Here is a 22,665-nt window from a genome sequence, read left to right on the forward strand (position 1 = left end):
ACCAAAAGCTCTCTTTACGACCCTATCTACCTGTGACGACCTTTTAGGGAATTTTGTATCTGGATTCCCAGATCCCTCTGTTCCACTTAACTCCTCAGTGCCTTACCATTAACCCTGTATGTTCTACGTTGGTTTGTCCTTCCAACGTGCAATATCTCACACTTGTGAGATATTCCTTTGAGATATGTCCAGGCCTGTTCGTGTTCAATATCTCCACTGTGTTGTCACATTTTCTCCTTCAGTTTGCCAGCCACTGCGCTTTCAGTATTTAACTTATTTTGTGTTTGTGTGTGTGTGTGTGTGTGTGTGTGTGTGTGTGTGTGTGTGTGTGTGTGTGTGTGTGTATGTGTATGTGTATCTCTTTGTTTACGTGCCCGTGCGTGTGCGTGTGTCGGTGTTCGTATGCGTGTGTGTGTGTGTGTGTGTGTGTGTGTGTGAGAGAGAGAGAGAGAGAGAGAGATTCACGAACAGATATAGCATCAATTTAATGTTTGGAAACTCATTCCCAGACCAAAGAAACAACTCATATCAACAGTCCGCCTCTGGGAGGGAAAGGGTCCCTTTGCTTAATCAAAAAGGGCTTTAAATTCCATTTTCTGTGGTACGTTTTGGTATCTGTTAATAGCTTTTAGTTGAATTAATCAAACGTAATTTTATTTTTGCAATATAAGAACATTTCTCCGAATATCTACTTAACAAAAGATTTGGGAAGATGTTATGAGCAAGCAGATTCACGGGTTTGGCAAGTGAGACAGAAGACACGAATCAACACACCCAAAATGCTGGAGGAACTCAGCAGGTCAGGCAGCATTTATGGAAAGGAGTACAGTCCACGCTTTGGGCCGAGACCCTTCAGGAGGACTGAAGAAATCAAATGAGGAGTAGAATTGAAACGTGGGAGAAGAGAGGGAGAAGCCAGGTGATAGGTGATAAGCAGCTGCCAGCGTGTCTTTACACTGTCCCACGTGGGGGAGTTAAAACCCAACCCTTACTGTATCAGTTACGCAGCTTCGGTGGAGAAATGGAAAAACCGCCCCTCGTTACAGGGCATCAGCGATAGTTCCCACCTCCCTATCTGTCACTCACTGGTCCGGCCGTGATGGTCTGAACATGACACCAACAGTTAATCCCGGTGGAGGAAGTGTTGCATTTGAGGGAAGTGCTTGCAGTACATTAATGTCGCGAGTTCCGCTTCACAATGTGAACTGTTGGTTCAACACTGAAGGAACTCCGACATTCATTCAATCATCGGGACAGGATTAGGAAGTTAATGGCACCTCGGGATTTAGTCCGCCTTGTGGGTGGAAACGTCGTTTTTTTTTTAAAGCCTCACAAGTGGGATGAATTGTCCGTCTGAAAAAATAAATAATGTAAAACACAGTCACTGGTGAAATAGCGGGAACGAGATGGAAGAAAGGATAGAGACTAAACGGCATAGAGATAATAACTGGGTGGACCAGAGAGCAGGGAAGAAAGAAAGAAAGGTGGAGAAAAAGAGAAAGAGGAGAAACTGGGAATGAACGAAAGAAAGTGAAGAAAGTGGGTATGAATACCGGGAAACGAGGGAATGGACCCAGACATATACAGACCCAGAGATAAACACACACAGACACACAAAGCATAGCACAACATTCACACACAGCAATTCTTTGTATTTTCCCCAGCAGAGTGGCGCAGCGGAAGCGTGCTGGGCCCATAACCCAGAGGTCGATTGATCGAAACCATCCTCTGCTATTGGCGACAACGTTTATGCATCTTCGTGTTTTAAAACATAAACGTGTCATATTATGCATCTGTAGAAAGAAACCACATTTCAATTGACATCTGCCATTTATTCGTCCTTCTTTGAATTCTCGTCTCTGTGGCGCAATCGGTGAGCGTGTTCGGCTGTTAACCGAAAGGTTGGTGCTTCGAGCCAGTGATCAACAGTTTTTTTTTAAATCTCTTTCTCATACAAGAGAAAATGTGCAGCAGCATCTATGGAATAAAGTATACGGTCGGTGTTTCAGGCCGCAACCCTTCTTCATGAGCACGAAACAGCCTGGCCTGCTGAATTCCTCCAGCATTTTGAGCGTGTTGCTTTGATTTGCAGCATCTGCACATTTTCTCGTTTGTGATTCGACTTCTGCACTGTGAAGTCTCTTCCATGGAATTGAATTGAATTGTATTGGGAGAGAACAAGGTGAAACAATAACAAAATGCAGAATAAACTGTAACAGGGACAGAGAAAGCACGGCGCAGGTAAATAATGAAGTGCAGTTCCATAACAAGGTAGACAGTGAGGTCAAACGTCCATCCTATCTTATGGGAAACCATTCAATAGACACAACAGTGGGACTGAAACTATCCGTGAGACTGTGATACGTGCTTTCAGGCTTGTGTACCTTCTGCACGATGGAAGGCAGGAACGAGAGAATTTCCGAGGCGCGTTGTGTCTTTGGTCAGGAATGTAACAGACCTCCGTGGTCTAATGCTGTGTTTTTCATTTAATTTGGGATCCTCGATCATCCTACAAGAGGGACTACCACCATCGTACATGAGGGATCCATCTGAGCCATTAGAGTGAATTTCACTCACAACAAATTTCCCATGAATTACAGTTCTGCGTTCATAGTGCCCGGTTAGAGGTTATTTTTTAGTATAAAAGTGTACACCCTGCAAGGGCCAGGAATCGAACCCGGGTCAACTGCTTGGGAAGCAGCTATGCTCACCACTATACCACCATTGCCCCATGATGCAAAACAGATACATTGACTGAATGGTTTCTGGTGCTATAAGATTCTGTTACTCGATTCTCAGTGTTTGAGCTGTTTTCTGAAGGATCATTCCTCACTCTGTTGCAGTTCCTATTCTGACCACTGGATGTCGCGACGTTCCGACAGACCGGAGAAACACATCACCTGGGATCCGACTGAAGGGAGAATCGACCCGAGAGATTCGAATGCTTTCCTGCTTCGCGGATCAGTAAATGAGAAATAAATCCTGATTATACATATCCGGTCAGTTAGACGCTAATGTGAACACTTCCTTTGGCCAGTTCTTGAACACAGTAAGTGACTGAATCGCTAAAGAATCCTGATACACCACTGATACACAGTGAGAAGGGGATGGGTAAAAAGCGGCAGCTCTACTCTCAACAAACAAACACCAGAGTGACTCTAATATGAACCCTACTAACCCTGACATCCATGAGACAGATTCCACACTCGTGTTTATTCCTCGTTATTTCAGTGGTCCGAATCCCCGGCGGGGAGACCGTTTTCCTGCTTCAAATTGAAACTGGAAATACAAGAGAAGCTTTCAACGAAACAAATGGGGTTGAAGTATTAGACAACAGACAATAGGAATAGGTGCAGGAGTAGGCCACTCAGCCCCTCCAGCCAGAACCACCGTGCGCTGTGATCATGGCTGATCATCCACAATCAGTAACTTTTTCCTGCCTTCTCCCCACGTCCCTTCACTCCGTAATCTTTAAGAGCTCTATCTAACTCTTTTGTGAAAGATTATAGAGAATTGGCCTCCACTGCCTTCTGAGGCAGAACATTCACAGAACCACAAACCTCTGTGTGAAAAAGTTTTTTTTTTCTCAACTCCGTTCTAAATTGTCTACCCCTTATTCAAAAACTTTGTCCTCTGGTTCTGGACTCCCCCAACATCGGGAACATGTTTCCTGCCTCTAACGTGTCCAATACCTTAATAATCTTATATGTTTCAATCAGATCCCCTCTTATCCTTCTAAATTCCAGTGTATACAACCCCAGTCGCTCCAATCTTTCAACATACAACGGTCCCTCCATCCCGGGAATTAGCCTCGTGAAGCTACGCTTCACTCCCTCAATAGCTAGAATGTCCTTCCTCAAATTTGGAGACCAAAACTGTCCACAATATTCCAGGAGTGGTCTCACCAGGGCTCTGTACAACTCAGAAGGACCTCTTTGCTCTTATACTCAAATCCCCTTGTTATGAAGGCCAGCATGCCATTAGCTTTCTTCACTGCCTGCTGTACCTGTATGCTTACTTTCAGTGACTGATAAACAAGGACACCTAGATCTCGTTATACTTCCCCTTTTCCTAACTTGACACCATTCACATAGTAATCTGCCTTCCTGTTCTTGCCACCAAAGTAGATAACCTCACATTTGTGCACATTAAACCTCATTTAGAAAGTGGGGCATTCGAGTGTGCAAATAGCCCGGAACGGGAGAGTTTCTCGAAATCAAGGAACGTTGTGTTTAGCGGCCTTTTTCCCAGGTAGTCCCTCAACACGTCTGTATTTTAAAACGTTCGGCGAACATTCGGTGCCCGAATCCGTCATTCCAAACACATTAGACCGGGGCTGTTGTATGATATAAACTCTTGCTCTTTCCCAGCACTCATGCCGATTCTCTCAGTTTGGCTGTGTGACTGTCTGGAGAAGACAGGCAAAGGTAAAGCTGAGACACTTTGGAAAGAACCTTACCATGTGGACGGCTTTAAAGCCGCCCTGCCTCTCCCGCAGCCCTGGATCCTCCAAACAGACGTTTCACAACGTGGACCGGGGAAGGTATGCTTACGTTTTGTGACGTCATTGCAACACATTCGCATCAGCTGCGTTGCTCCACCCATAGACCTGATTGACGGCAGAACACATGCGGAGGGTTCGAGTTGTTGACTGGCTCAGGAGCAGTAGCAGTTGGTGGCGCAGGCAGTGAATGTGTGGGGATAATGGGAAATATCATCATCAAGTTCGCCGATGACACGACTGTGGTGGGCCTCAAGAGCAATAACGATGAGTCAGCATACAGAGAGGAGGTGCAGCGGCTAACGGACTGGTGCAGAGCCAACAACCTGTCTCTGAATGTGAACAAAACAAAAGAGATGGTTGTTGACTTCAGGAGAACACGGAGCGTTTACTCTCAGCTGGACATCGACGACTCCTTGGTAGAGATCATTAAGAGCACCAAATTTCTCGGTGCTAACCTGGCGGAGAATGTCACCTGATCCTTCAACATCAGCTCCATAGCAAAGAAAGCCCAACAGCATCTCTATTTTCTGCAAAGACTAGAGAAAAGTCCGTCTCCCACCCCCCATTCTCACCACATTCAACAGAGGTTTTTTTTGAGATCATCCTGTGCAGCTGTATCACTGCCTGGCTTGGAAATTGCACCATCCTGGATTGCAAGATCCTGCAGCGGATAGTGAGGTCAGCTGAGAAGATCATTGGCGTCGGTCTTCCCGCTATTACAGACATTTACACCACGCGCTGCATCCGCAAAGTAAACAGCATTATGATGGACCCCACGCACTCCTCATACAAACTTTTCTCCCTCCTGCCATCTGGAAAAAGGCACGAAAGCATTTGGGCTCTCACGAGCAGACTACGTAAAAGTTTCTTCCCCCAAGCCATCAGACTCCTCAATACCCAGAGCCTGGACTGACAGCAACCTACTGCCCTCTACAGTACCTATTGTCTTGTTTATTGTTTATTGTAATGTCTGCACTGGTTTGTGCACTTTATGCAGTCCTGCGTAGGTCTGGAGTCTAGTGTAGTTTTTGTGTTGTTTTACGTAGTTCAGTGTAGTTTTTGTATTGTTTCATGTCGTCTCTATGGTCCTGAAAAACGTTGTCTCATTTTTACTGTGAACTGTACCAGCAGTTGCGGTCGAAATGACAATAAGAAGAGACTTGACTTGATAATGTAGGTTCAGGAGGGAGAGGGTGCAGCGTGTTTGGAAAAGGAACCCAAAATGAAGGGTTCGAGCGAATGGCTGAGGAGTTGGAATGCAGTTGAATCTCGATCTGGAAAACGGAAAATGTAACATAATTTTGAAATGATTTCAAGTAATGGAACGGTAGGGATTTCAAAGTATTGTTTAAATTTGACCAAGAACAGCCTTCTATCAATCCCATGAAATTAAGTACAGCAACACACAAAAAAAAATGTTGGAGGAACTCAACAGGCCAGCCAGCATCTCTGGGAAAGAGTTCAGTCGACACGTCGGGCGGAGACAATTGATCAGTCCTGAGTTCATATAGCGTTTGTTTGTGTATCGCTTGGATTTCCAGCATCTGCACGTTTTCTCCTTTGAAATTAGCCACAGAGTTGAAATCTGCTTTTGGGAATATAGATTCTGCTCAAACCCTAAAGGAGGTGCTTTGCTAATCGTTAGGATAAGAAACTGTGAGAAGACATTTCATTTGAAGACTTAATTCGGTTAAAAAGATATGCAAGTTGTCTAATGAAAATAGAAGTATCAGGGATGTTAGAACTGGTGTTCTGGTGCAGGTTTTGATCGAAGAGATTAATTCTTATTTATTGGGAGGCAAGGTTAAGAAGGTGAAGAGATTACAAGTAGTCTGAAATGGGGAAAGGATGGATAACTTATCTATTGATATATTTTGATACAGTGAAGCTTTCTGATAAAGTTAGTCTGGGTATGTTAGTTATGACATATGAGCTTATATTCTGCCTCTGCTTAGATGTAAAAATATCAGAGCTTTGGGCATGTCGTGGCAGTGTGTCATGGGAAACTAAGGTGTAGTAAGTGTGGTGGGAAACATAAGTATGAAGATTGTGAAGGTATAATGTTTAATTGTTGTAATTGCGAGAACATAGTGCAATTTATAAATATGTGAAGTGCTTAAGAAGGCCGCTGAAGTTCAACAGGTTAAAGGAAAAAGTTAAACCAAATGTTAATAAAGTATTACCAGTCGGAGAACAGAATGTGAGGTCAGTGGCTATATGTCGCATCACAGGTCCATTACTAAAGATACACAACTAGCTGATAAAAGGAAGTTTGTGGCCTTATAAATGATGTGGTGAATTGTACTGATCAGGTATCTAGTTGCACTGAGAAAATTAAAATTATTGTAAAAGCTGCAGAAAAGTATCATGGTATTCCTGGTGTTATGTGGGAAACTGTAAAAGAAGCTCTGATGGGCGGGATATCTGAATTCCAGTCTCTTTGTGCAGGTACAGAATGAGATTAAGGATATTGCAGTGGAATGAAAGAAGCCTGATGGGCAAGACATTAAGAAGTTTATTTCTGATTCATCAAATTCACCTAATATGAAACCTGGCTGTTATCATATTTATGCGTCAATTTGCAGGATTATGTTGTAATTACATGTGATAGGTTGATTGGTAGAGGGGCTGGTGTTATACATAGAAAATAGGTGCAGGATTAGGCCATTCGGCCCTTCGAGCCTGCACTGCCATTCAATATGATCATGGCCGATCATCCAACTCAGAATCCTGTACCTGCTTTCTCTCCATACCCGCTGATCCCTTTAGTCACAAAGGTCGTATCTAACTCCCTCTTAAATATAGCCAATGTTCAATAAGGAAAGGGATAGGACATAGAGTTGTGGATGCGAATGAAGTGCATGATGTGTCTGTAGTAGAAGTATTTGATTCAACAATCAGGAGTATTGAAGCGGTAAAACTCTTCTGAAAGCTTTTGATTGATTTGTTGGAAAGTATATGTAGTTGTAGCTCAGTAAGGGTTGTCAGGGGTGGGTATCTTAGTGCACATAATTCACTGTGGGGTTGTTAACAGAATGGTTTGATTGTAGTAGATTTTTTTTCAATATTTCACATGTTGTGTTTCTTAATGGTGGGAGAGGTAGGAGATTTATTGTTCATCGTTTGGAAACTGCTGTAGATTTAACTTCAGTTTCTAACATTGTGGCTGGAGTGAGTGAGTGGGATGTCATGGGTGATGAAGCATTGGACAGCGATGATTTTCCTATATTTATAAGCTTGGGTTTGGATTTATATAAGGGACAGGAGACAACTTTTAGGGTGTGGAAGTTTGGTTAATCAAACTGGGAGATGTTTTACGTGATGAATGTCTGTCATGGCTGAACGTCGAGGATGATATAGATTTCTGCAATGAAAGGTTATTATTCATCAAACTGCAGTGGAAGCGTCTCCTGTGTTAAAATGACATTGATAGGAGAAAGTTTCCATGGTGGACGGAGGAGTGTGCAGAGGCAATAAGGGGAGAAATAAGGTGTTTGGGAGAGTTTTGAAGTATCACTCTCCGAGTGACCTTCTTAAGTGTGAAAGGACACAGGCTGCAGTGAGGAAAGTTGTGAAGGTTGCGAAAAAGGTTTACTGGAGGTCTTCTTATGATTGTATTGGAGGGGATATTAAACTTGGAGAAGTTTGGGGAATGATTAAGAGAATCGGGCAGGAGAAAGGATTCATAGGGTTAATAAAATTCCATTATTGATTTGAGAAGGTGATTGTTAATCAAATAGAGAATGTTATATTACCAGCTCGGTTATTTTCTGCAATTCATGATGAAGATATGGAGCATGCGTGATGAGAATAGGTTGAGTGAACTTGGCCTTTTCTTCTTGGAGCGACGGAGGATGAGAGGTGACCTGATAGAAGTGTATAAAATGATGAGAAGCATTGATCGTGTGGATGGTCGGAGGCTTTTTTTTCCCGGGGCTGAAATGGCTAACACGAGAGGGCACAGTTTTAAGGTGCTTGGAAGTAGGTGCAAAGCAGATGTCAGGGGTAAGTTATTTTTTATGCAGAGAGTGGTGAGTGAATGGAATGGGCTGTCAGCGACGGTGGTGGAGGCAAATACAATAGGGTCTTTTAACAGACTCCTGGATAGGTACATGGAGCTTAGAAAAAATAGGGGGCTACGTGTAACCCTAGGTAATATCCAAACTAAGTACATGTTCGGCACAGCATTGTGGGCCAAAAGACCTGTATTGTGCTGTAGGTTTGCTATGTTCTATGTTCTGAGATAAATTAAGTGAAGAGCCTTAACGATGTTGGGGTAAGTAAGGTTTTAAGTGAATACTCTGATGTGTTGGAAGGCAGCTGTAGCAATGTTAGTAATGTAGACTTTTCTTTGTGTGAATTTAAGAAAGGTATTAATAGTACAGGTCAGATTGCACCAGGAAGGATGTTATGTTATTGAACCTTTAAAAACATAGCTTACAACTCTCAAGATATTATTAATATTTTGAATCATATTTGGAGTTTTGGCCTCCTCATAAAACATGGCATTAGCAGTGCCTGTTACAAAACCTGGGAAACCCCCGTAGAATCCTTCTAGTTCATGATCAACGTCATTAACGTCACATACCATTGGGATACACTGATGGAATGTATGGTAAAAGACCGATTGTATTATATTCTGAGAAAGAGAGGGGACGCAGCATTTTATCAGAGTGGATTTTGGAATGGTAGAATGACATTGGATTCAGGTTTGCATTTGGAAGATGATATTATGAAAGCACAGGTAAATAAAGAAGTTGCAAAAACGGTATTTTATATTGAAAAAGCATATGATATGATATGGAACGAATCGATTATGGAAATGAGGAGTGAGAGGAAGACTATATTTTTTTCTGAGTTTTATTTTATTTGTACAGTCTACGCAGGTAAGGGTGGATAATGTTTACTTGGTAAAAGTAGGGAGGAGATTTATCCATTTACGTGAATCGATCATGGGGTACTAACTCTACTATTGCTGACACTTATTCCTGACGAAGGGTCTCGGCCTGAAACGTCAACTGTACCTCTTCCTAGAGATGCTGCCTGGCCTGCTGCATTCACCAGCAACTTTGATGTGTGTTGCTGACACTTATTGCTCTGTTGATCTGGAATACCTGATTATTAAGTGCAGACCATTTTTATCAACCTCAAGAGTTTACATGCATCATTGTTGTCGCAGTTTATGTTCCACCGGATGCCAATGCTAAAGTAGCCGTGAAACACCTCAGTACCGCTATTAGCAAGCTGCAGACATTGCATCCAGACGGAGCCTTCATTGTCGCTGGGGACCATAATCATTGTAACCTACGCACCGTGCTTCCAAGATTTTACAAAAATGTATTATGCACCACCAGGGGTAATAAAACTTTCGATCATGTCTACACAAATGTGGCTGACACTTACAAAGCCTCCCCCACCTGGGACAGTCCGACCATCTTGCATTGTTTCTGCTTTCCATTTATAGCCCGGTCATTAAACGTGTGAAACCCACAATGAAGACTATTAAGATCTGTCTGGAGGGTGCTGACTCTGCTCTTCAGCACAAATTCCAGCACACAGACTGGAGCGCGTTTGCTGCCCATGCCACCACAGACTAGCAGGTTAAAATTGATTTATACACCAACTCTGTCCTTGAGCACATCAACAAGTGTGTAGATAGGGTGACATCACAACAACAAATAAAAGTTTTCCGCAATCAGAAACCATGGATGAACAGTGAATTTCGCATCCTGCTGAAAGCCAGAGATTCAGCCTTCAGGTGTGGAGTCCGGGAGCGGAGGGGAATCCCTTAGGCTAAACACATATGCAAACAGAGAATAGAGGAGCATTTCATGGTACTTACAGAATCGGCTGGCAAGTCGACTGTATTTATTGTCCCAGGGTATCCCCTTTCTACTTAAATGGTGTCTCTGGTCTGAACAAACGCTGTCAAGGGGTTATTACAATTTGGCGAAGGTAGCACCAAATACATACCATCTGCCAGCGTTGAAGGCTGAAGGAGACTGAGCAGCGTTACTGGATTGTAGTGTTCCTATTCTGGGGACCCACCAGACTGACTCGTGAGAGGATCGGTATGGCCCCAGTGTTGCAATAATTGGCTAACAACACAGCCACAGTGCGGATATAAGTCTGAACACCAATGACATTATCACAAAATGGCAGCAAACTGCAAAGTTGCCTCTCAAAACCGAATAGCATTAAACGTTCTGTTGGCTGAGAGCGAAGATAGCTGTGCCATCATTGGCCTGGAATAATGGACAAACATCCTTGATATACCTGAGAACATCACCAACTTTAGCCGTCTGGATCCCGTTAGACGTTGTTAAGGGTAAGAAATTTGGTCCGGAGTTACATACGACTCTATCATCACCTTTGGGACCTATAATTGGCTTCAATCCCTGCTAGGAAATTTGTTCAACTCCAGTTGCTGATAATAAACCTTGTTTTAATTTCTTGCCTGAGAACACTCTGCGGAGTGATGGCCCAAAGAACGGCTGCCTACGTTGTTGTTCAGCAACCCTCCTCTTCAGGATAGTCGATGACAGGATCACTGAGCAGACCTGAATTCTCTGGACAATTCAACTGCTCCCACAATCCATGTTGTCCTTTACAGAACGAAAGGGAAGTGGGAGGCGCTACAGCAAGTCAAGTTAACGTAGCGCCTTGGCAGGGAAAGTTCACAGATAATATGCAGTCAACCTCGGCAAGAAAGGTCTTTGTAAAGTCTGATTTCCCTTTGCACAGCAGGGGACTGGAGTCATTTTGCGTAGCAAAGCAAGATGAGGATGCAAATGACAGTCAATGTTGGTTAGTTACTTTGCTAAAGTGGTGGGCAATGCGGAGCTGACACCTAAACCCAGGGTTTAGTGTGCTCGGAGTGATGGACTCAGCCGCTGAGTGTAACAACGAACGCTGCGAAATACAGATTCTCCGAGGGAGATTCGAAGAAACATTCTGAACACAACGTCTCTTTCTTCTCGGAAAATCCTACCATTCCGAGCTCACAGCGCAAGAGATTCCACCTTCCCAATGACGGCTGAACCGATCACTTCAATGCCAATTTATTTGTCCACTTTTCTTTTCTCTTTTGAGCAGTAAAATCATCATCTCCCCGTCGGGGAATTGAACCCCGGTCTCCCGCGTGACAGGCGGGGATACTAACCACTATACTAACGAGGAATTACTGTTGGTATAACATTTGAAGCACATATAAGAGCACAAGACGGTGAATAGTATTACCTTGTTGTTTGTTGAGTGTAATATTGGAGTCAGTGTCCTCCCCACAGAGGTGTCTCAGTTTCCTCCAGCGATTCAGTCACCTATTGTGTTCAAGGATTAGCGAAAGGAACTACTCTCATTCGAACTCAACTCCGTCTTGTTGAAAAGTAATGCGACAGGGCGGAAACGATGTGTAGCTCTTTGAATTTTGAAAGGATCATTCTCACTTCAGTCCGATTCCGTGCCAATTACTAGGAGTGTTGTATCTCTGGTCTGTAGGAAGATGCCGCCCTCAACTGGACATAACAGGAACTACAGCACAGTGAGGAATCAGAGTGACCAGATTCAGAAAGCAGCTCGAGCCACAGTCATGCACCCCTGGAGACGATTCAGGCCCAAGCCTCCTGCAGAATGATGGCACAATGGTGACAGAATGGTGAACATAGCGCTCTTACAGAAAATTGACGCAGGTGTGATTTTCAACCATCGCAGTTAGCAGAGTCTTCATCTTTCATCGAAACTATCAAGAATAAACTCTTCATAGAAATTCATCTGCGCAGACTTCTTTCGGCCGACTGGCCAAACCCTGCTAAATCGCGTACGAGTTCCCATGATTGAGTATAAAATTATTATTCACCCTGGGCTGGCCAGTCGATCAAGGGTGGATTTCCTATCTTTCACATTTTCTCGATGAACCGACCACTGCAGCTTCCTGCTCTCACTGTAACCCAGACTCCCACAACAAACTTAAAACGCATCAAAACATGTCAGATGATGTGTTTACCCTGAGTGTGTCATTCTACACACCACTCAATCTGCCTGTCCCTGTGGGATCCCTCTCCACACCCTCTCTCTAGTACACGATTAAATTAAACCCTCCTTTATTGTGATTGACAAATGTAAGATAGAATCGCAGACTCATACCACCCTGAAACAGGCCTTTCGACCCACCACATCCATGCTGACAATCAAGAACCAATCTCACCAGAGGAAAAAAAAATCAACTCACTTACGAACTGATTTATTGCCTTCAGTGCCTTGCTGGTTGAGGTGCTTGCCCAGACAATTCTCTAATGTTCTGAGTGTATCTGCCTCCGGCATGGGTTCCAGTTTCCAAACACCATCTTCATGAAATTTCTAATCTGATGCTGTCTAGGTTTACACACGTCAGGACATTTTACCAGCATTCAGATAGGCCCCGGCTAATTTGATATGACCTTCAAAGATCTCCGTCACCTCCAGCACTCCATGGACACAACCGCACTCTATCCAGTCTCGGTTTACACCGGAACTCTCCATCTCAGCCAAAATCCTTAAGAATATCCCCTGCATTCAACGCTTCAGTCCGTTTACAGAGTGCGCAGAAGTTTCGATTCTGAATCCTCGGTAAATTAGACAAGTATAGATGGTAAACACAAAATAATCTGCAGATGCTGGGGTCAAAGCAACACTCACAGCACGCTGGAGGAACTCAGCAGGTCGGGCAGCATCCGTAGAAACGATGAGTCGACGTTTCGGGCCGGAACCCTTCGTCAGGACTGTAGGGGGAAGGGGCAGAGGCCCTATAAAGAAGGTGGGAAGGAAAAGGCTAGTAGGTTCCAGGTGAAAAACCAGTATGGGGAAAGATAAAGGGGTGGGGGAAGGGAGGCAGGGAGGTGATAGGCAGGAAAGGTGAAGAAAGAATGATGGGAAAACACATTGGGTAGTAGAAGGAGGCGGGACCATGAGGGAGGGGGTAGGCAGCTGGAGGAGGGGGCAGAGTGATATAGGGATAGGGGAATGGAGGGGGAGGGAATTACCGGACGTTGGAGAATTCTATGTTCACACCAAGGGGCTGGAGACTACCTAGACGTTAGATGAGGTGTTGCTCCTCCAACCTGAGTTTAGCCTCATCATGGCAGTAGAGGAGGCCATGTATGGACATATCTGAAAGGGAGTTGGGAGCAGAGTTGAAGTGGGAGTTCCTGTCTGTCCTGGCGGACGGAGCGGAGGTGTTCGACGAAGCGGTCCCCCAATTTGCGTCGGGCTTCACCGATGTAGAGAAGGCCGCACCGGGAGCACCGGATGCAATAGATGACCCCAACAGACTCACAAGTGAAATGTTGCCTCACTTGGAAGTACTGTTTGAGGCCCTGAATGGTGGCAGGAGAGGAGGTGTAGGGACAGGTGTAGCACTTGCGCTTACAGGGATAAGTGCCAGGTGGGAGATCCATGGGGAGGGACGTGTGCACCAGGGAGTCACGGAGGAACCGATGGTCTCGACCGAATGGATGACCATGGGCCCAGCACACTCCCGCTGCGCCACTCTGCTATTGGCTGAACGTGGTGTTGCTCTGCTCCGTTGTGGACGCTTCCAATTCTTTTCTTTCATTTTTACTTATCGGTGTTCTGCTGACATCATATCGTTTCCCTTAATAACTGCTCTTCGTTGATTTATTTCGCGCCTATCTCTCTGCCCGTGTCTTTTTGTTTTCTATTCCGTGTTCCCTACCCCCGGCCCCATCCTGTCCTTATCTCTGTGCTCCGACCCATCCGGAGACCTCGTTCCAGGCATGTCAGCAGTGAATGTGTTTTGCATTATCTAGTCAACACGATTTCAGTAGCCCTGCTGTCACACATTCTGTTTATCTTCCATCGTGTCTCTTCTGCGTTCTCTCTCTTTGTCTCTGGGTTGTTCTTCGGGACAAACGTCAATGGGTCGAACAACAGAGAGCCGAAATGAGCCAAAGGACACTATTTCCTCCTGTCGATATTTTGCAGCTTACGATGCTTTCACTCACACCTAGGTGGTTTAATTTAATGAATCCCGAGGTCTCGTTAACTTCTCAGCCCGTTGATGTAATTGAATAAATAACACAATGAAATAGATCGCGGCTGATCCCGCTGTTGTGCTTTTCTGCCTCGTTGGTGTAAAAACCGGGGACCGAGTCTTTGGGCCTACTCCGGAGGCTCCGGGAGCGGATCTGTTATCCAGTCTGGTTCGGGATGCTGTTAGCTTGCTTCTCTTGTTTGCACGGTGTGTGTTTCTTTCTCTCTCTTTCTCTGCGCATTGGCTTTTGGTCTGTTTAAAATTGGATTATTCGAGTTTCTTGCCTTGTGGTTGCTTATGAGCAGACAATTCTCAAGGTGTATAATTCATACTTATTTGATAATAAATGTGCTTTGAATCTTTGAATTCTCTCCCGTTAATAGATTTCGCCTCTATTGCCTCTGAAGAAGGGAAATCCAAACAACCCCGTTCTCCTGCCTGCAGGTAGGGGCCCGTACTTCAGGAAGGATACCTTTAGTGAACGAGGAAACGCGGCAAGTGGTCACTAGACTTGTTTGCTGAGGAGACCTTAAACACTGTGGGCCGATACTCTCTGGAATAATCTCATTTCTTCACACACTCACGGAGCCCCACGATTGGGAGTTCTGAAGATGTCTGGCTCAATAGGAAAGCAGTTCAGTCCATGTTGGTGGCAGATGATCAGTCGAATGTTAAGAGTGACCAGAGTCACTCAGCCGACAGAATTTCCAATGAACACCCTGAATTCATAAGAACCTACACGAGGAAAGATGGGGATTGATTACAGACGGTTACTATGGATCAGTATCTGGACTCTGGACTGCAAACCATCCCTCTTCTCCTCACAGTACATCGGCTGCTCTGTCAATGTGTTCCACATCCCCACTTCACTGCCTGACTATACATCTTCCTGTTTCACACCGATTCTAAAACTATATAAAAAGAAAGATATCAAAATATTATGGAGTGTGTAAAGTTCAGTGAAATGGGAGGTAACGTTAATCAACATATTAGTTTAAAATAGAAGGAAGCATTTTATCGAAATGGTAAGGTTTTGTCGCCCGCTGACTGTCAACGTGATTCAGCTGAGCGAGGACGTCAATTCCAAAATGCTTGCTGGCAACCACACACCATGTTCCAAAACTTTGGTTAAGCAAGCAAGGTTTATAGCGAGAAGACCCGAATCCATCAGTGGAGAAATTGTTTTTCAATTATGTAGAGACACAACATCTGGAACACCATTCAGAGTACAGGCATTTAAAGGGGTGGTGTTAATCGCGGGAAACGAGTAAAGTTTTATCTTTAATTAAATTAATACCTGTGGTGTGCAACTTGTATTCTGAACCGAGTTCGAGATATAAGGATTGTATCCTCTGGAATATAGAGCAGTAAGAACTTGTTACAGAATAGATGTAAAATCCTGAGGGGTCTTAACAAACAGGATGTGATGAGACTGGTTCCTCCTGGATGAGAATATAGATTACAGTCACTACGGCCCGTTCATATGAAATGCTGGAACAGTGGTCCGGTGATTGCAATGCAGAGATGACCATTCAAATAAAATAACTGGAAGACCTGTGTCGCCCACTCCCCTTCCTATCTTCTATGTCCGGAGATAAGGCGTTCCGTTCGGTGCAATCCTCTGCCACAATGCTGTCCCAGAGAATAAACCTGCTGGGCTCCACCAATCTTTCCACCTCGTCGCTAAAAATGTGAAACAGCATCCGTGTCTCACCCAATACATTCCTCTCCCGAAAGTCCAAAGTTGGAAGATTAAACTAAATTTATTCCCGAACTATATACACGTCACCATAGGAGCGTCCACAGCAAATAGAACGAAACACAAGCCACACAATGAAAGACCACACTCAACAAAGATAGCAAACGACAAAGGTGATAAAAACCATAAACTACACAAATACAAGAAAAAACAAAGAAAATATTAAAAATAAATAATCAATAAATATCGAAAACATGAAGTGATGAGTCTTGAAAGTGAGTCTCTGGGTTGTGGGTGCAGTTCAGTGTTGGGTAAATGAAGTTATCCATTCTTCTTCAATAGCCTGATGGTTGAGGGGTAATGGACCTATTGATGGGTTACCTCCTTCCCATTGCCAGCAGCGAGAAGAGAGTATGACCTGGATGGTCGGGATCCTGCATTCCGTGTAGCTAAGCTCAGCGGTGGGGAGGGCTTTACCTGTGCTGGACTGGGCTCTATCCATTACTGTTTGTGAGCTTTTCCGTACAAGGGCATTGGTGGTCCCATGCCAGGTCCTCATGCCACCAGTCAATATGCTCTCCACCGCACACCTATGGAAATCTGTCAACATTTTTGATGGCGTGCAGAGGCGCTGCCGAGCCTTTTCTGTAATGAAACGTATGTGCCGGGCCAAGGATTGATAATCCGAAATGGTAACACTGAGGAACTTAAAGTTACTCCCTCACCCTTCCCTCACTGATTCCCCCTCCACCCTCAACATCCGCACTGCGCCCTCACTCGGCTTTTCACATAGATTCCCTTCTCACTTCTTTCATTTCTTGTGCTGAGTTTGCAAATCACTCCCATAACTCCACTTCAGTGATAGCTTAACTACATCGAAATGTTTCCAGTGCTTCTTCCGTTGGTTTCTTCAGAGGAGCGCCGTCTCTCCAAAGGCATAACACGCTGCCAGGAGGTTATGACCATCGCGTATTTATTAATGTCCACATACAACTAATGTTAACATAATTAATTTGAGATATTTCCAGGCCTGTTCGTATTCAATATCTCAACTGTGTTGTCACATTTATTCCTTCAGTTTGCTAGTCACTGCGCTTTCTGTATTTAACTTAGTTTGTTTCCGTGTGTGTGTGTGGGGGGGGGGGGGAGTGTGTGTGCGTATGCGTGTGTTTGTGCGTGTGTATTTGTTTGTTTTCGTACCTGTGCGTGTGTGTATCTGTTTGTTTACACGCGTGTCTGTGTGTGTGTGTGTGTGTGTGTGTGTGTGTGTATGTGTGTATTTGTTTTCACTGGCGGATATAATATCAATTTAATGTCTGGAAACTCATTCCCAGACCAGAGAAACAACTCATATCAAGAGTCTGCTACTGGGAAGGAAAGGGTCAATTTCTTTCATGAAAAAAGGTCTTAAAATTACATTTTCTGTGGTACGTTTTGGTATGTGTTAATAGCTTTTTGTTGAATTAATCACACGTAATTTTATTTTTACAATATAAGAACATTTCTCCGAATATCTACTTTACAAAAGATTTGGGAAGATGATTCACGGGTTTAGCAAGACACGGATCAACACACCCAAAATGCTGGAGGAACTCAGCAAGTCAGGCAGTTTTTTCCTTGGAGAGACGGAGGAAGTTATGGAAAAGAGTACAGTCGACGTTTTGGGCCGAGACCCTTCAGGAGGACTGGAGAAATCAAATGAGGAGTAGAATTGAAAAGTGGGAGAAGAGAGGGAGAAGCCAGGTGATTGGTGATAATTAGCTGCCAGCGTGTCTTTACACCGTCCCACGTGGGGGAGTTAAAACCCAACCCTTACTGTATCAGTTACGAAGCTACGGTGGAGAAATGGAAAAACCGCCCCTCGTTACAGGGAGGGGCGAACAATCAGCGATAGTCCCCACCGCTCCATCTGTCACTAACTAGTCCAGCCGTGATGGTCTGAACGAGATACGAACAGTTAATCCCGGAGGAGGAATTGCTGCATTTGAGGGAAGTGCTTGCAGTACATTAATGTCACGAGTTCCCCTTCACAAGGTGAACTGCTGGTTCAGCACTGAAGGGACTCGGACAGTCATCCAATCATCAGGACAGGATTAGGAAGTTAATGGCACCTCGGGATTGAGTCCCCGTTGTGGGTGAAAACGTCGCTGTTTATGTTTTTAAAAAGCCTCAGAAGTGGGATGAATTGTCTGTCTGAACAATTAAACAATGTAGAACAGAGTCACTGGTGAAATATCGGGAACGAGGTGCAAGACGGTTAGAGCATAAATGGCACAGAGATGATAACTGAGTGGGCCAGAAAGTAGGGAAGAAAGAAAGAAAGGTGGAAAAAAAGAGAAAGAGGAGAAACAGGGAATGAACGAAAGAAAGTGGGTATGAATACGGGGAAAAGAGGGAATGGACCCAGACGTAGACAGACACAGACCCAGACTCAGACAGTGATGTTGTGGGGATGGAACTGGACTCTCTGACGGTGGTGTCTGAAAAGAGGATGCTGTCCAAGTTGCATGCCGTCTTGGACAATGTCTCCCATCCACTACATAATGTATTGGTTGGGCACAGGAGTACATTCAGCCGGAGGCTCATTCCACCGAGATGCAACACAGAGCGTCATAGGAAGTCATTCCTGCCTGTGGCCATCAAATTTTTCAACTCCTCCCTTGGAGGGTCTGACACCCTGAGCCAATAGGGTGGTCCTGGACTTATTTCCTGGCATAATTTACATATTATTATTTAAATATTTATGGTTTTATATTGCTATATTTATACTCTATTCTTGGTTGATGCAACTGTAACGAAACCCAATTTCTTCGGGTTCAAAAAAGTATGACTATGACTATGACTATGACTATGACTGTGACTAAGACATAAACAGACACAGAGATAAACACATACACAACACACACAAAGCATCCACAACACTCACATACAACAATTCTTTATATTCTCGGCAGCAGAGTGGCACAGCGGAAGCGTGCTGGGCCCATAACCCAGAGGACGATGGATCGAAACCATCCTCTGCTATGTTTTCTGTTAGCGGCAGCGCTTATGAATCCTCGTGTTTTAAAACACAAATATGTCATATTATGCATCTGTAAAAGGAAACAGCATTTCAATTGACATCTGCCATTTATTCGTACTTCATTTAATTCTCGTCTCTGTGGCGCAATCGGTGAGCGCGTTCGGCTGTTAACCGAAAGGTTGGTGGTTCGAGCCCACCCAGGGACGCTGGTGATCGTCAGCAGTTTTTTTTTAATCTCTTTCTCATACAAGAGAAAATGTGCAGCAGCAGCTACGGAATAAAGTATACGGTCGATGTTTCAGGCCGAAACACTTCACAGGTTCATGAAGCAGCCTGGCCTGCTGAGTTCCTCCAGCATTCTGTGTGTGTTGCTTGGATTTCCAGCACCTGCACATTTTCTCGTTTGTGATTCGACTTCTGTACTGTGAAGTCTCTTCCATGGAATTGAACTGAATTAACTATTAATTACGTCCTTCACATACATGAGGAGAAAAAAATCTTTACGTTACGTCTCCGTCTAACTATGCAATATACAATTTATAGTAATATGTAATAAATAGTATGTGCAACAGGACAGTCAATATAACATAGAAATACGATTGTATCAGCGTGAATTAATCAGTCTGTTGGCCTGGTGGAAGAAGCTGTCCCGGAGCTGTTGGTCCCTGCTTTGATGCTGCGGTACTGACTCCCGGATGGCAGCAGCTGGAACAGTTTAAGATTGGAGTGACTCAGATCCCCAACAAACCTGCGGGTCCATTTTACACACGCTAGTGATCCGGCAGTTTTTTTTTTTCTCTCTCATACAAGAGAAAATGTGCAGCAGCATCTATGGACGAAAGTACACAGTCGCCGTTTCAGGCCGAAACCCTTAGAAACATAGAAACATACAAAACCTACAGCACAATACAGGCTCTTCGACCCACAGTGCTGTGCCGAACAAGCACGTACTTTAGAAATTACCTAGGGTTACCCATAGCCCTCTATGTTTCTAAGCTCCATGTACCTATGCAGGCGTCTTTAAAAAGACCCTGTCGTATCCGTCTCCACCACCGTCGCTGGCAGCCCATTCTATGCACTCATCACTCTTTGCGTAAAAACTTACCCCTGACATCTCCTCTGTACCTACTTCCAAGCACCTTAAAACTGTGCCCTCTCGTGCTGGCCATTTCAGCCCTGCGGGGGGGAGGGGGGGAAACACCTTTGACTCTCCACACGATCAATGCATCTCATCTTCTACACCTCCATCAGATCAGCTCTCTTCCTCCGTCACTCCAAGGAGAAAAGGCCGAGTTCACTCAACCTATTATCATAAGGCATGCTCCCCAATCAAGGAAGCATCCCTGTAAATCTCCTCTGCACCCTTTCTATGGTTTCCAAACCCTTCCTGTAGTGAGGTGACAAGATCTGAGCACAGAACTCCAGGTGGAATCTGACCAGGGTCCTACATAGCTGCAACATTACCTCTCGGCTCTTAAGTTCAATCTCACGGTTGATGAAGGCCAATGAACCGTATGCCTCCTTAACCACAGAGTCAACTTGCTTTGAGTGTCCTATTGACCCAGATCCCAAGATCCCCCTGATTCTCCACACTGCCAAGAGCTTTACAATTAATACTACATTCTGTCATCATACTTGACCTACCAAAATGAATCACTTCACACTTATCTAGGTTGAACTCCATCTGGCACTTCTCAGCCCAGTTTTGCATCCTATCAATGTCCCGCTGTAACCTCTGACAGCCCTCCACATTATCCACAGCACCCTGAAAATTTGTGGCATCAGCAAATTTACTAGCTCATCCCTCCACTTCCTCATACAGGTCATTTATAAAGATCACGAAGAGTAGGGGTCCCACAACAGATCCCTGAGGCACACCACTGGTTAACGGCCTCCATGCAGGATATGACCAGTCTACAACCACACTTTGCCTTCTGTGGGCAAGCCAGTTCTGGATCCACAAAACAATGTCCCCAAGGATCTCATGCTTCCTTACTTTCTCAATAAGCCTTGCATGGGGTACCTTATCAAATCCCATGCTGAAATCCATACACACTACATCTACTTCTCTACCTTCATCAATGTGTTTAGTCACATTCTTCAGGATCATGAAGCAGCCTGACTTGCTCAGCTTCTCCAGCATTTTGTGTGTGTTGCGAGGATTTCCAGCCTCTGCACAGTTTCTCGTTTGTGATTCGACTTCTGTACTTCAAAGTCCCTTCAATGGATGCCGACCCTGAAGAAGTTTAAATCTTCCCTTCGACGAGAGTTCAGTGAAACCCTCTCTCACTGTCGCCCCCTCTGCAATTTCAGCTCTTCTGTTTCTGCTGCGTTTCATTGCGAGCTGGGAAACGCTGCGCTGTCCGGAGGCAGCGCTCCGTACTGCAGTCGCGATGAGTACAGTGGGAATTGAATCTGTTCTACGTGTTTCAGTCACAAAAACCGAAATACAGTGAAATGCTTCTCTTCCTCTCTGTTCATAGAGATCAAATACACAGAGTATTAGGAGAGGGCAAAGTGAAGCAATAAGCAAATGCAGAATAAAGTGTAACAGCCACAGGGAAAGCACGGCGCAGGTAAATAATATGCTGCAGCACCATAACGAGGTGGATTGTGAGGTCAAGAGTCCATCTTATCGTACTAGGGATCCATTCAATAGACACAACTTTCCATGAGACTGTGATGTGTACCTTCTGCTGGGTGAAGGAGGGAGACCAGAAAATATCTGGGGCGCGTTGTGTCTTTGATCAGGAATCTGCATGTTCGATTTGACCAGAAAGTGTACGTTTCCTCGAGCAGAGTCCTTGGAACTAACGGACTTCCGGGGTCTAAAGTTATGTTTTTCATTCAATTTGGGGTCCTCGATCCTCCTACATCAGGGACCACCACCATCGTACCTGAGGGATCCATCTGATCCATTAGAGTGAATTGCACTGACAGTAAATTGCCCATGAATTCTGCGTTCATAGTGCTTGGTGAGAGGTTATCTTTTTCAGTCTAAAAGTGTACAACCTGCGATGGCCGGGAATCGAACCCGGGTCAACTGCTTGGGAAGCAGCTATGCTCACCACTATACCACCATCGCCCCATGATGCAAACCAGATTCGGTTACTGAATGATCTCTGGTGCTATAAGAGTCTGTAACTCGATTCTCAGTGTCTGAGCTGTTTTCTGAAGGATCATGCCTCACTCTGTTGCAGTTCCTATTCCGACCACTGGATGTCGCGACGTTCCGACAGACCGGAGAAACACAGCTCCTGAGATCCGACTGAAGGGAGAATCGACCCGAGAGATTCGAAGGGCTACAAATGGTTTCCTGCTTGACGTATCAGTAAATGGGAACCAAATTCTGATTATAAATATCCGTTCAAACAAACACGCGGTTAGACTTTAATGGGATCCCTTCCTTTGGC

The 22,665-nt window shown here is 44.6% G+C and overlaps 1 protein-coding gene and 4 non-coding genes across 5 annotated transcripts in view; 1 reads left to right on the plus strand and 4 right to left on the minus strand.

Moving 5' to 3' along the window:
- The window catches only part of LOC140189013 (uncharacterized), a 1,003,756-nt gene that overhangs the window by 697,351 nt on the left and 283,740 nt on the right, over positions 1-22,665 (minus strand). The window lies entirely within an intron of this gene.
- trnag-ccc (transfer RNA glycine (anticodon CCC)) lies at positions 2,657-2,728 on the minus strand. The gene has a single exon. It is a non-coding gene; the product is annotated as a tRNA-Gly (tRNA).
- Positions 11,612-11,683, minus strand: trnad-guc (transfer RNA aspartic acid (anticodon GUC)). Its single transcript has one exon. It is a non-coding gene; the product is annotated as a tRNA-Asp (tRNA).
- trnan-guu (transfer RNA asparagine (anticodon GUU)) lies at positions 19,385-19,458 on the plus strand. Its single transcript has one exon. It is a non-coding gene; the product is annotated as a tRNA-Asn (tRNA).
- On the minus strand, positions 22,266-22,337 carry trnag-ccc (transfer RNA glycine (anticodon CCC)). The gene has a single exon. It is a non-coding gene; the product is annotated as a tRNA-Gly (tRNA).

Source organism: Mobula birostris, chromosome 28 (assembly GCF_030028105.1).
Source record: "Mobula birostris isolate sMobBir1 chromosome 28, sMobBir1.hap1, whole genome shotgun sequence".
Lineage (NCBI taxonomy): Eukaryota > Metazoa > Chordata > Chondrichthyes > Myliobatiformes > Myliobatidae > Mobula > Mobula birostris.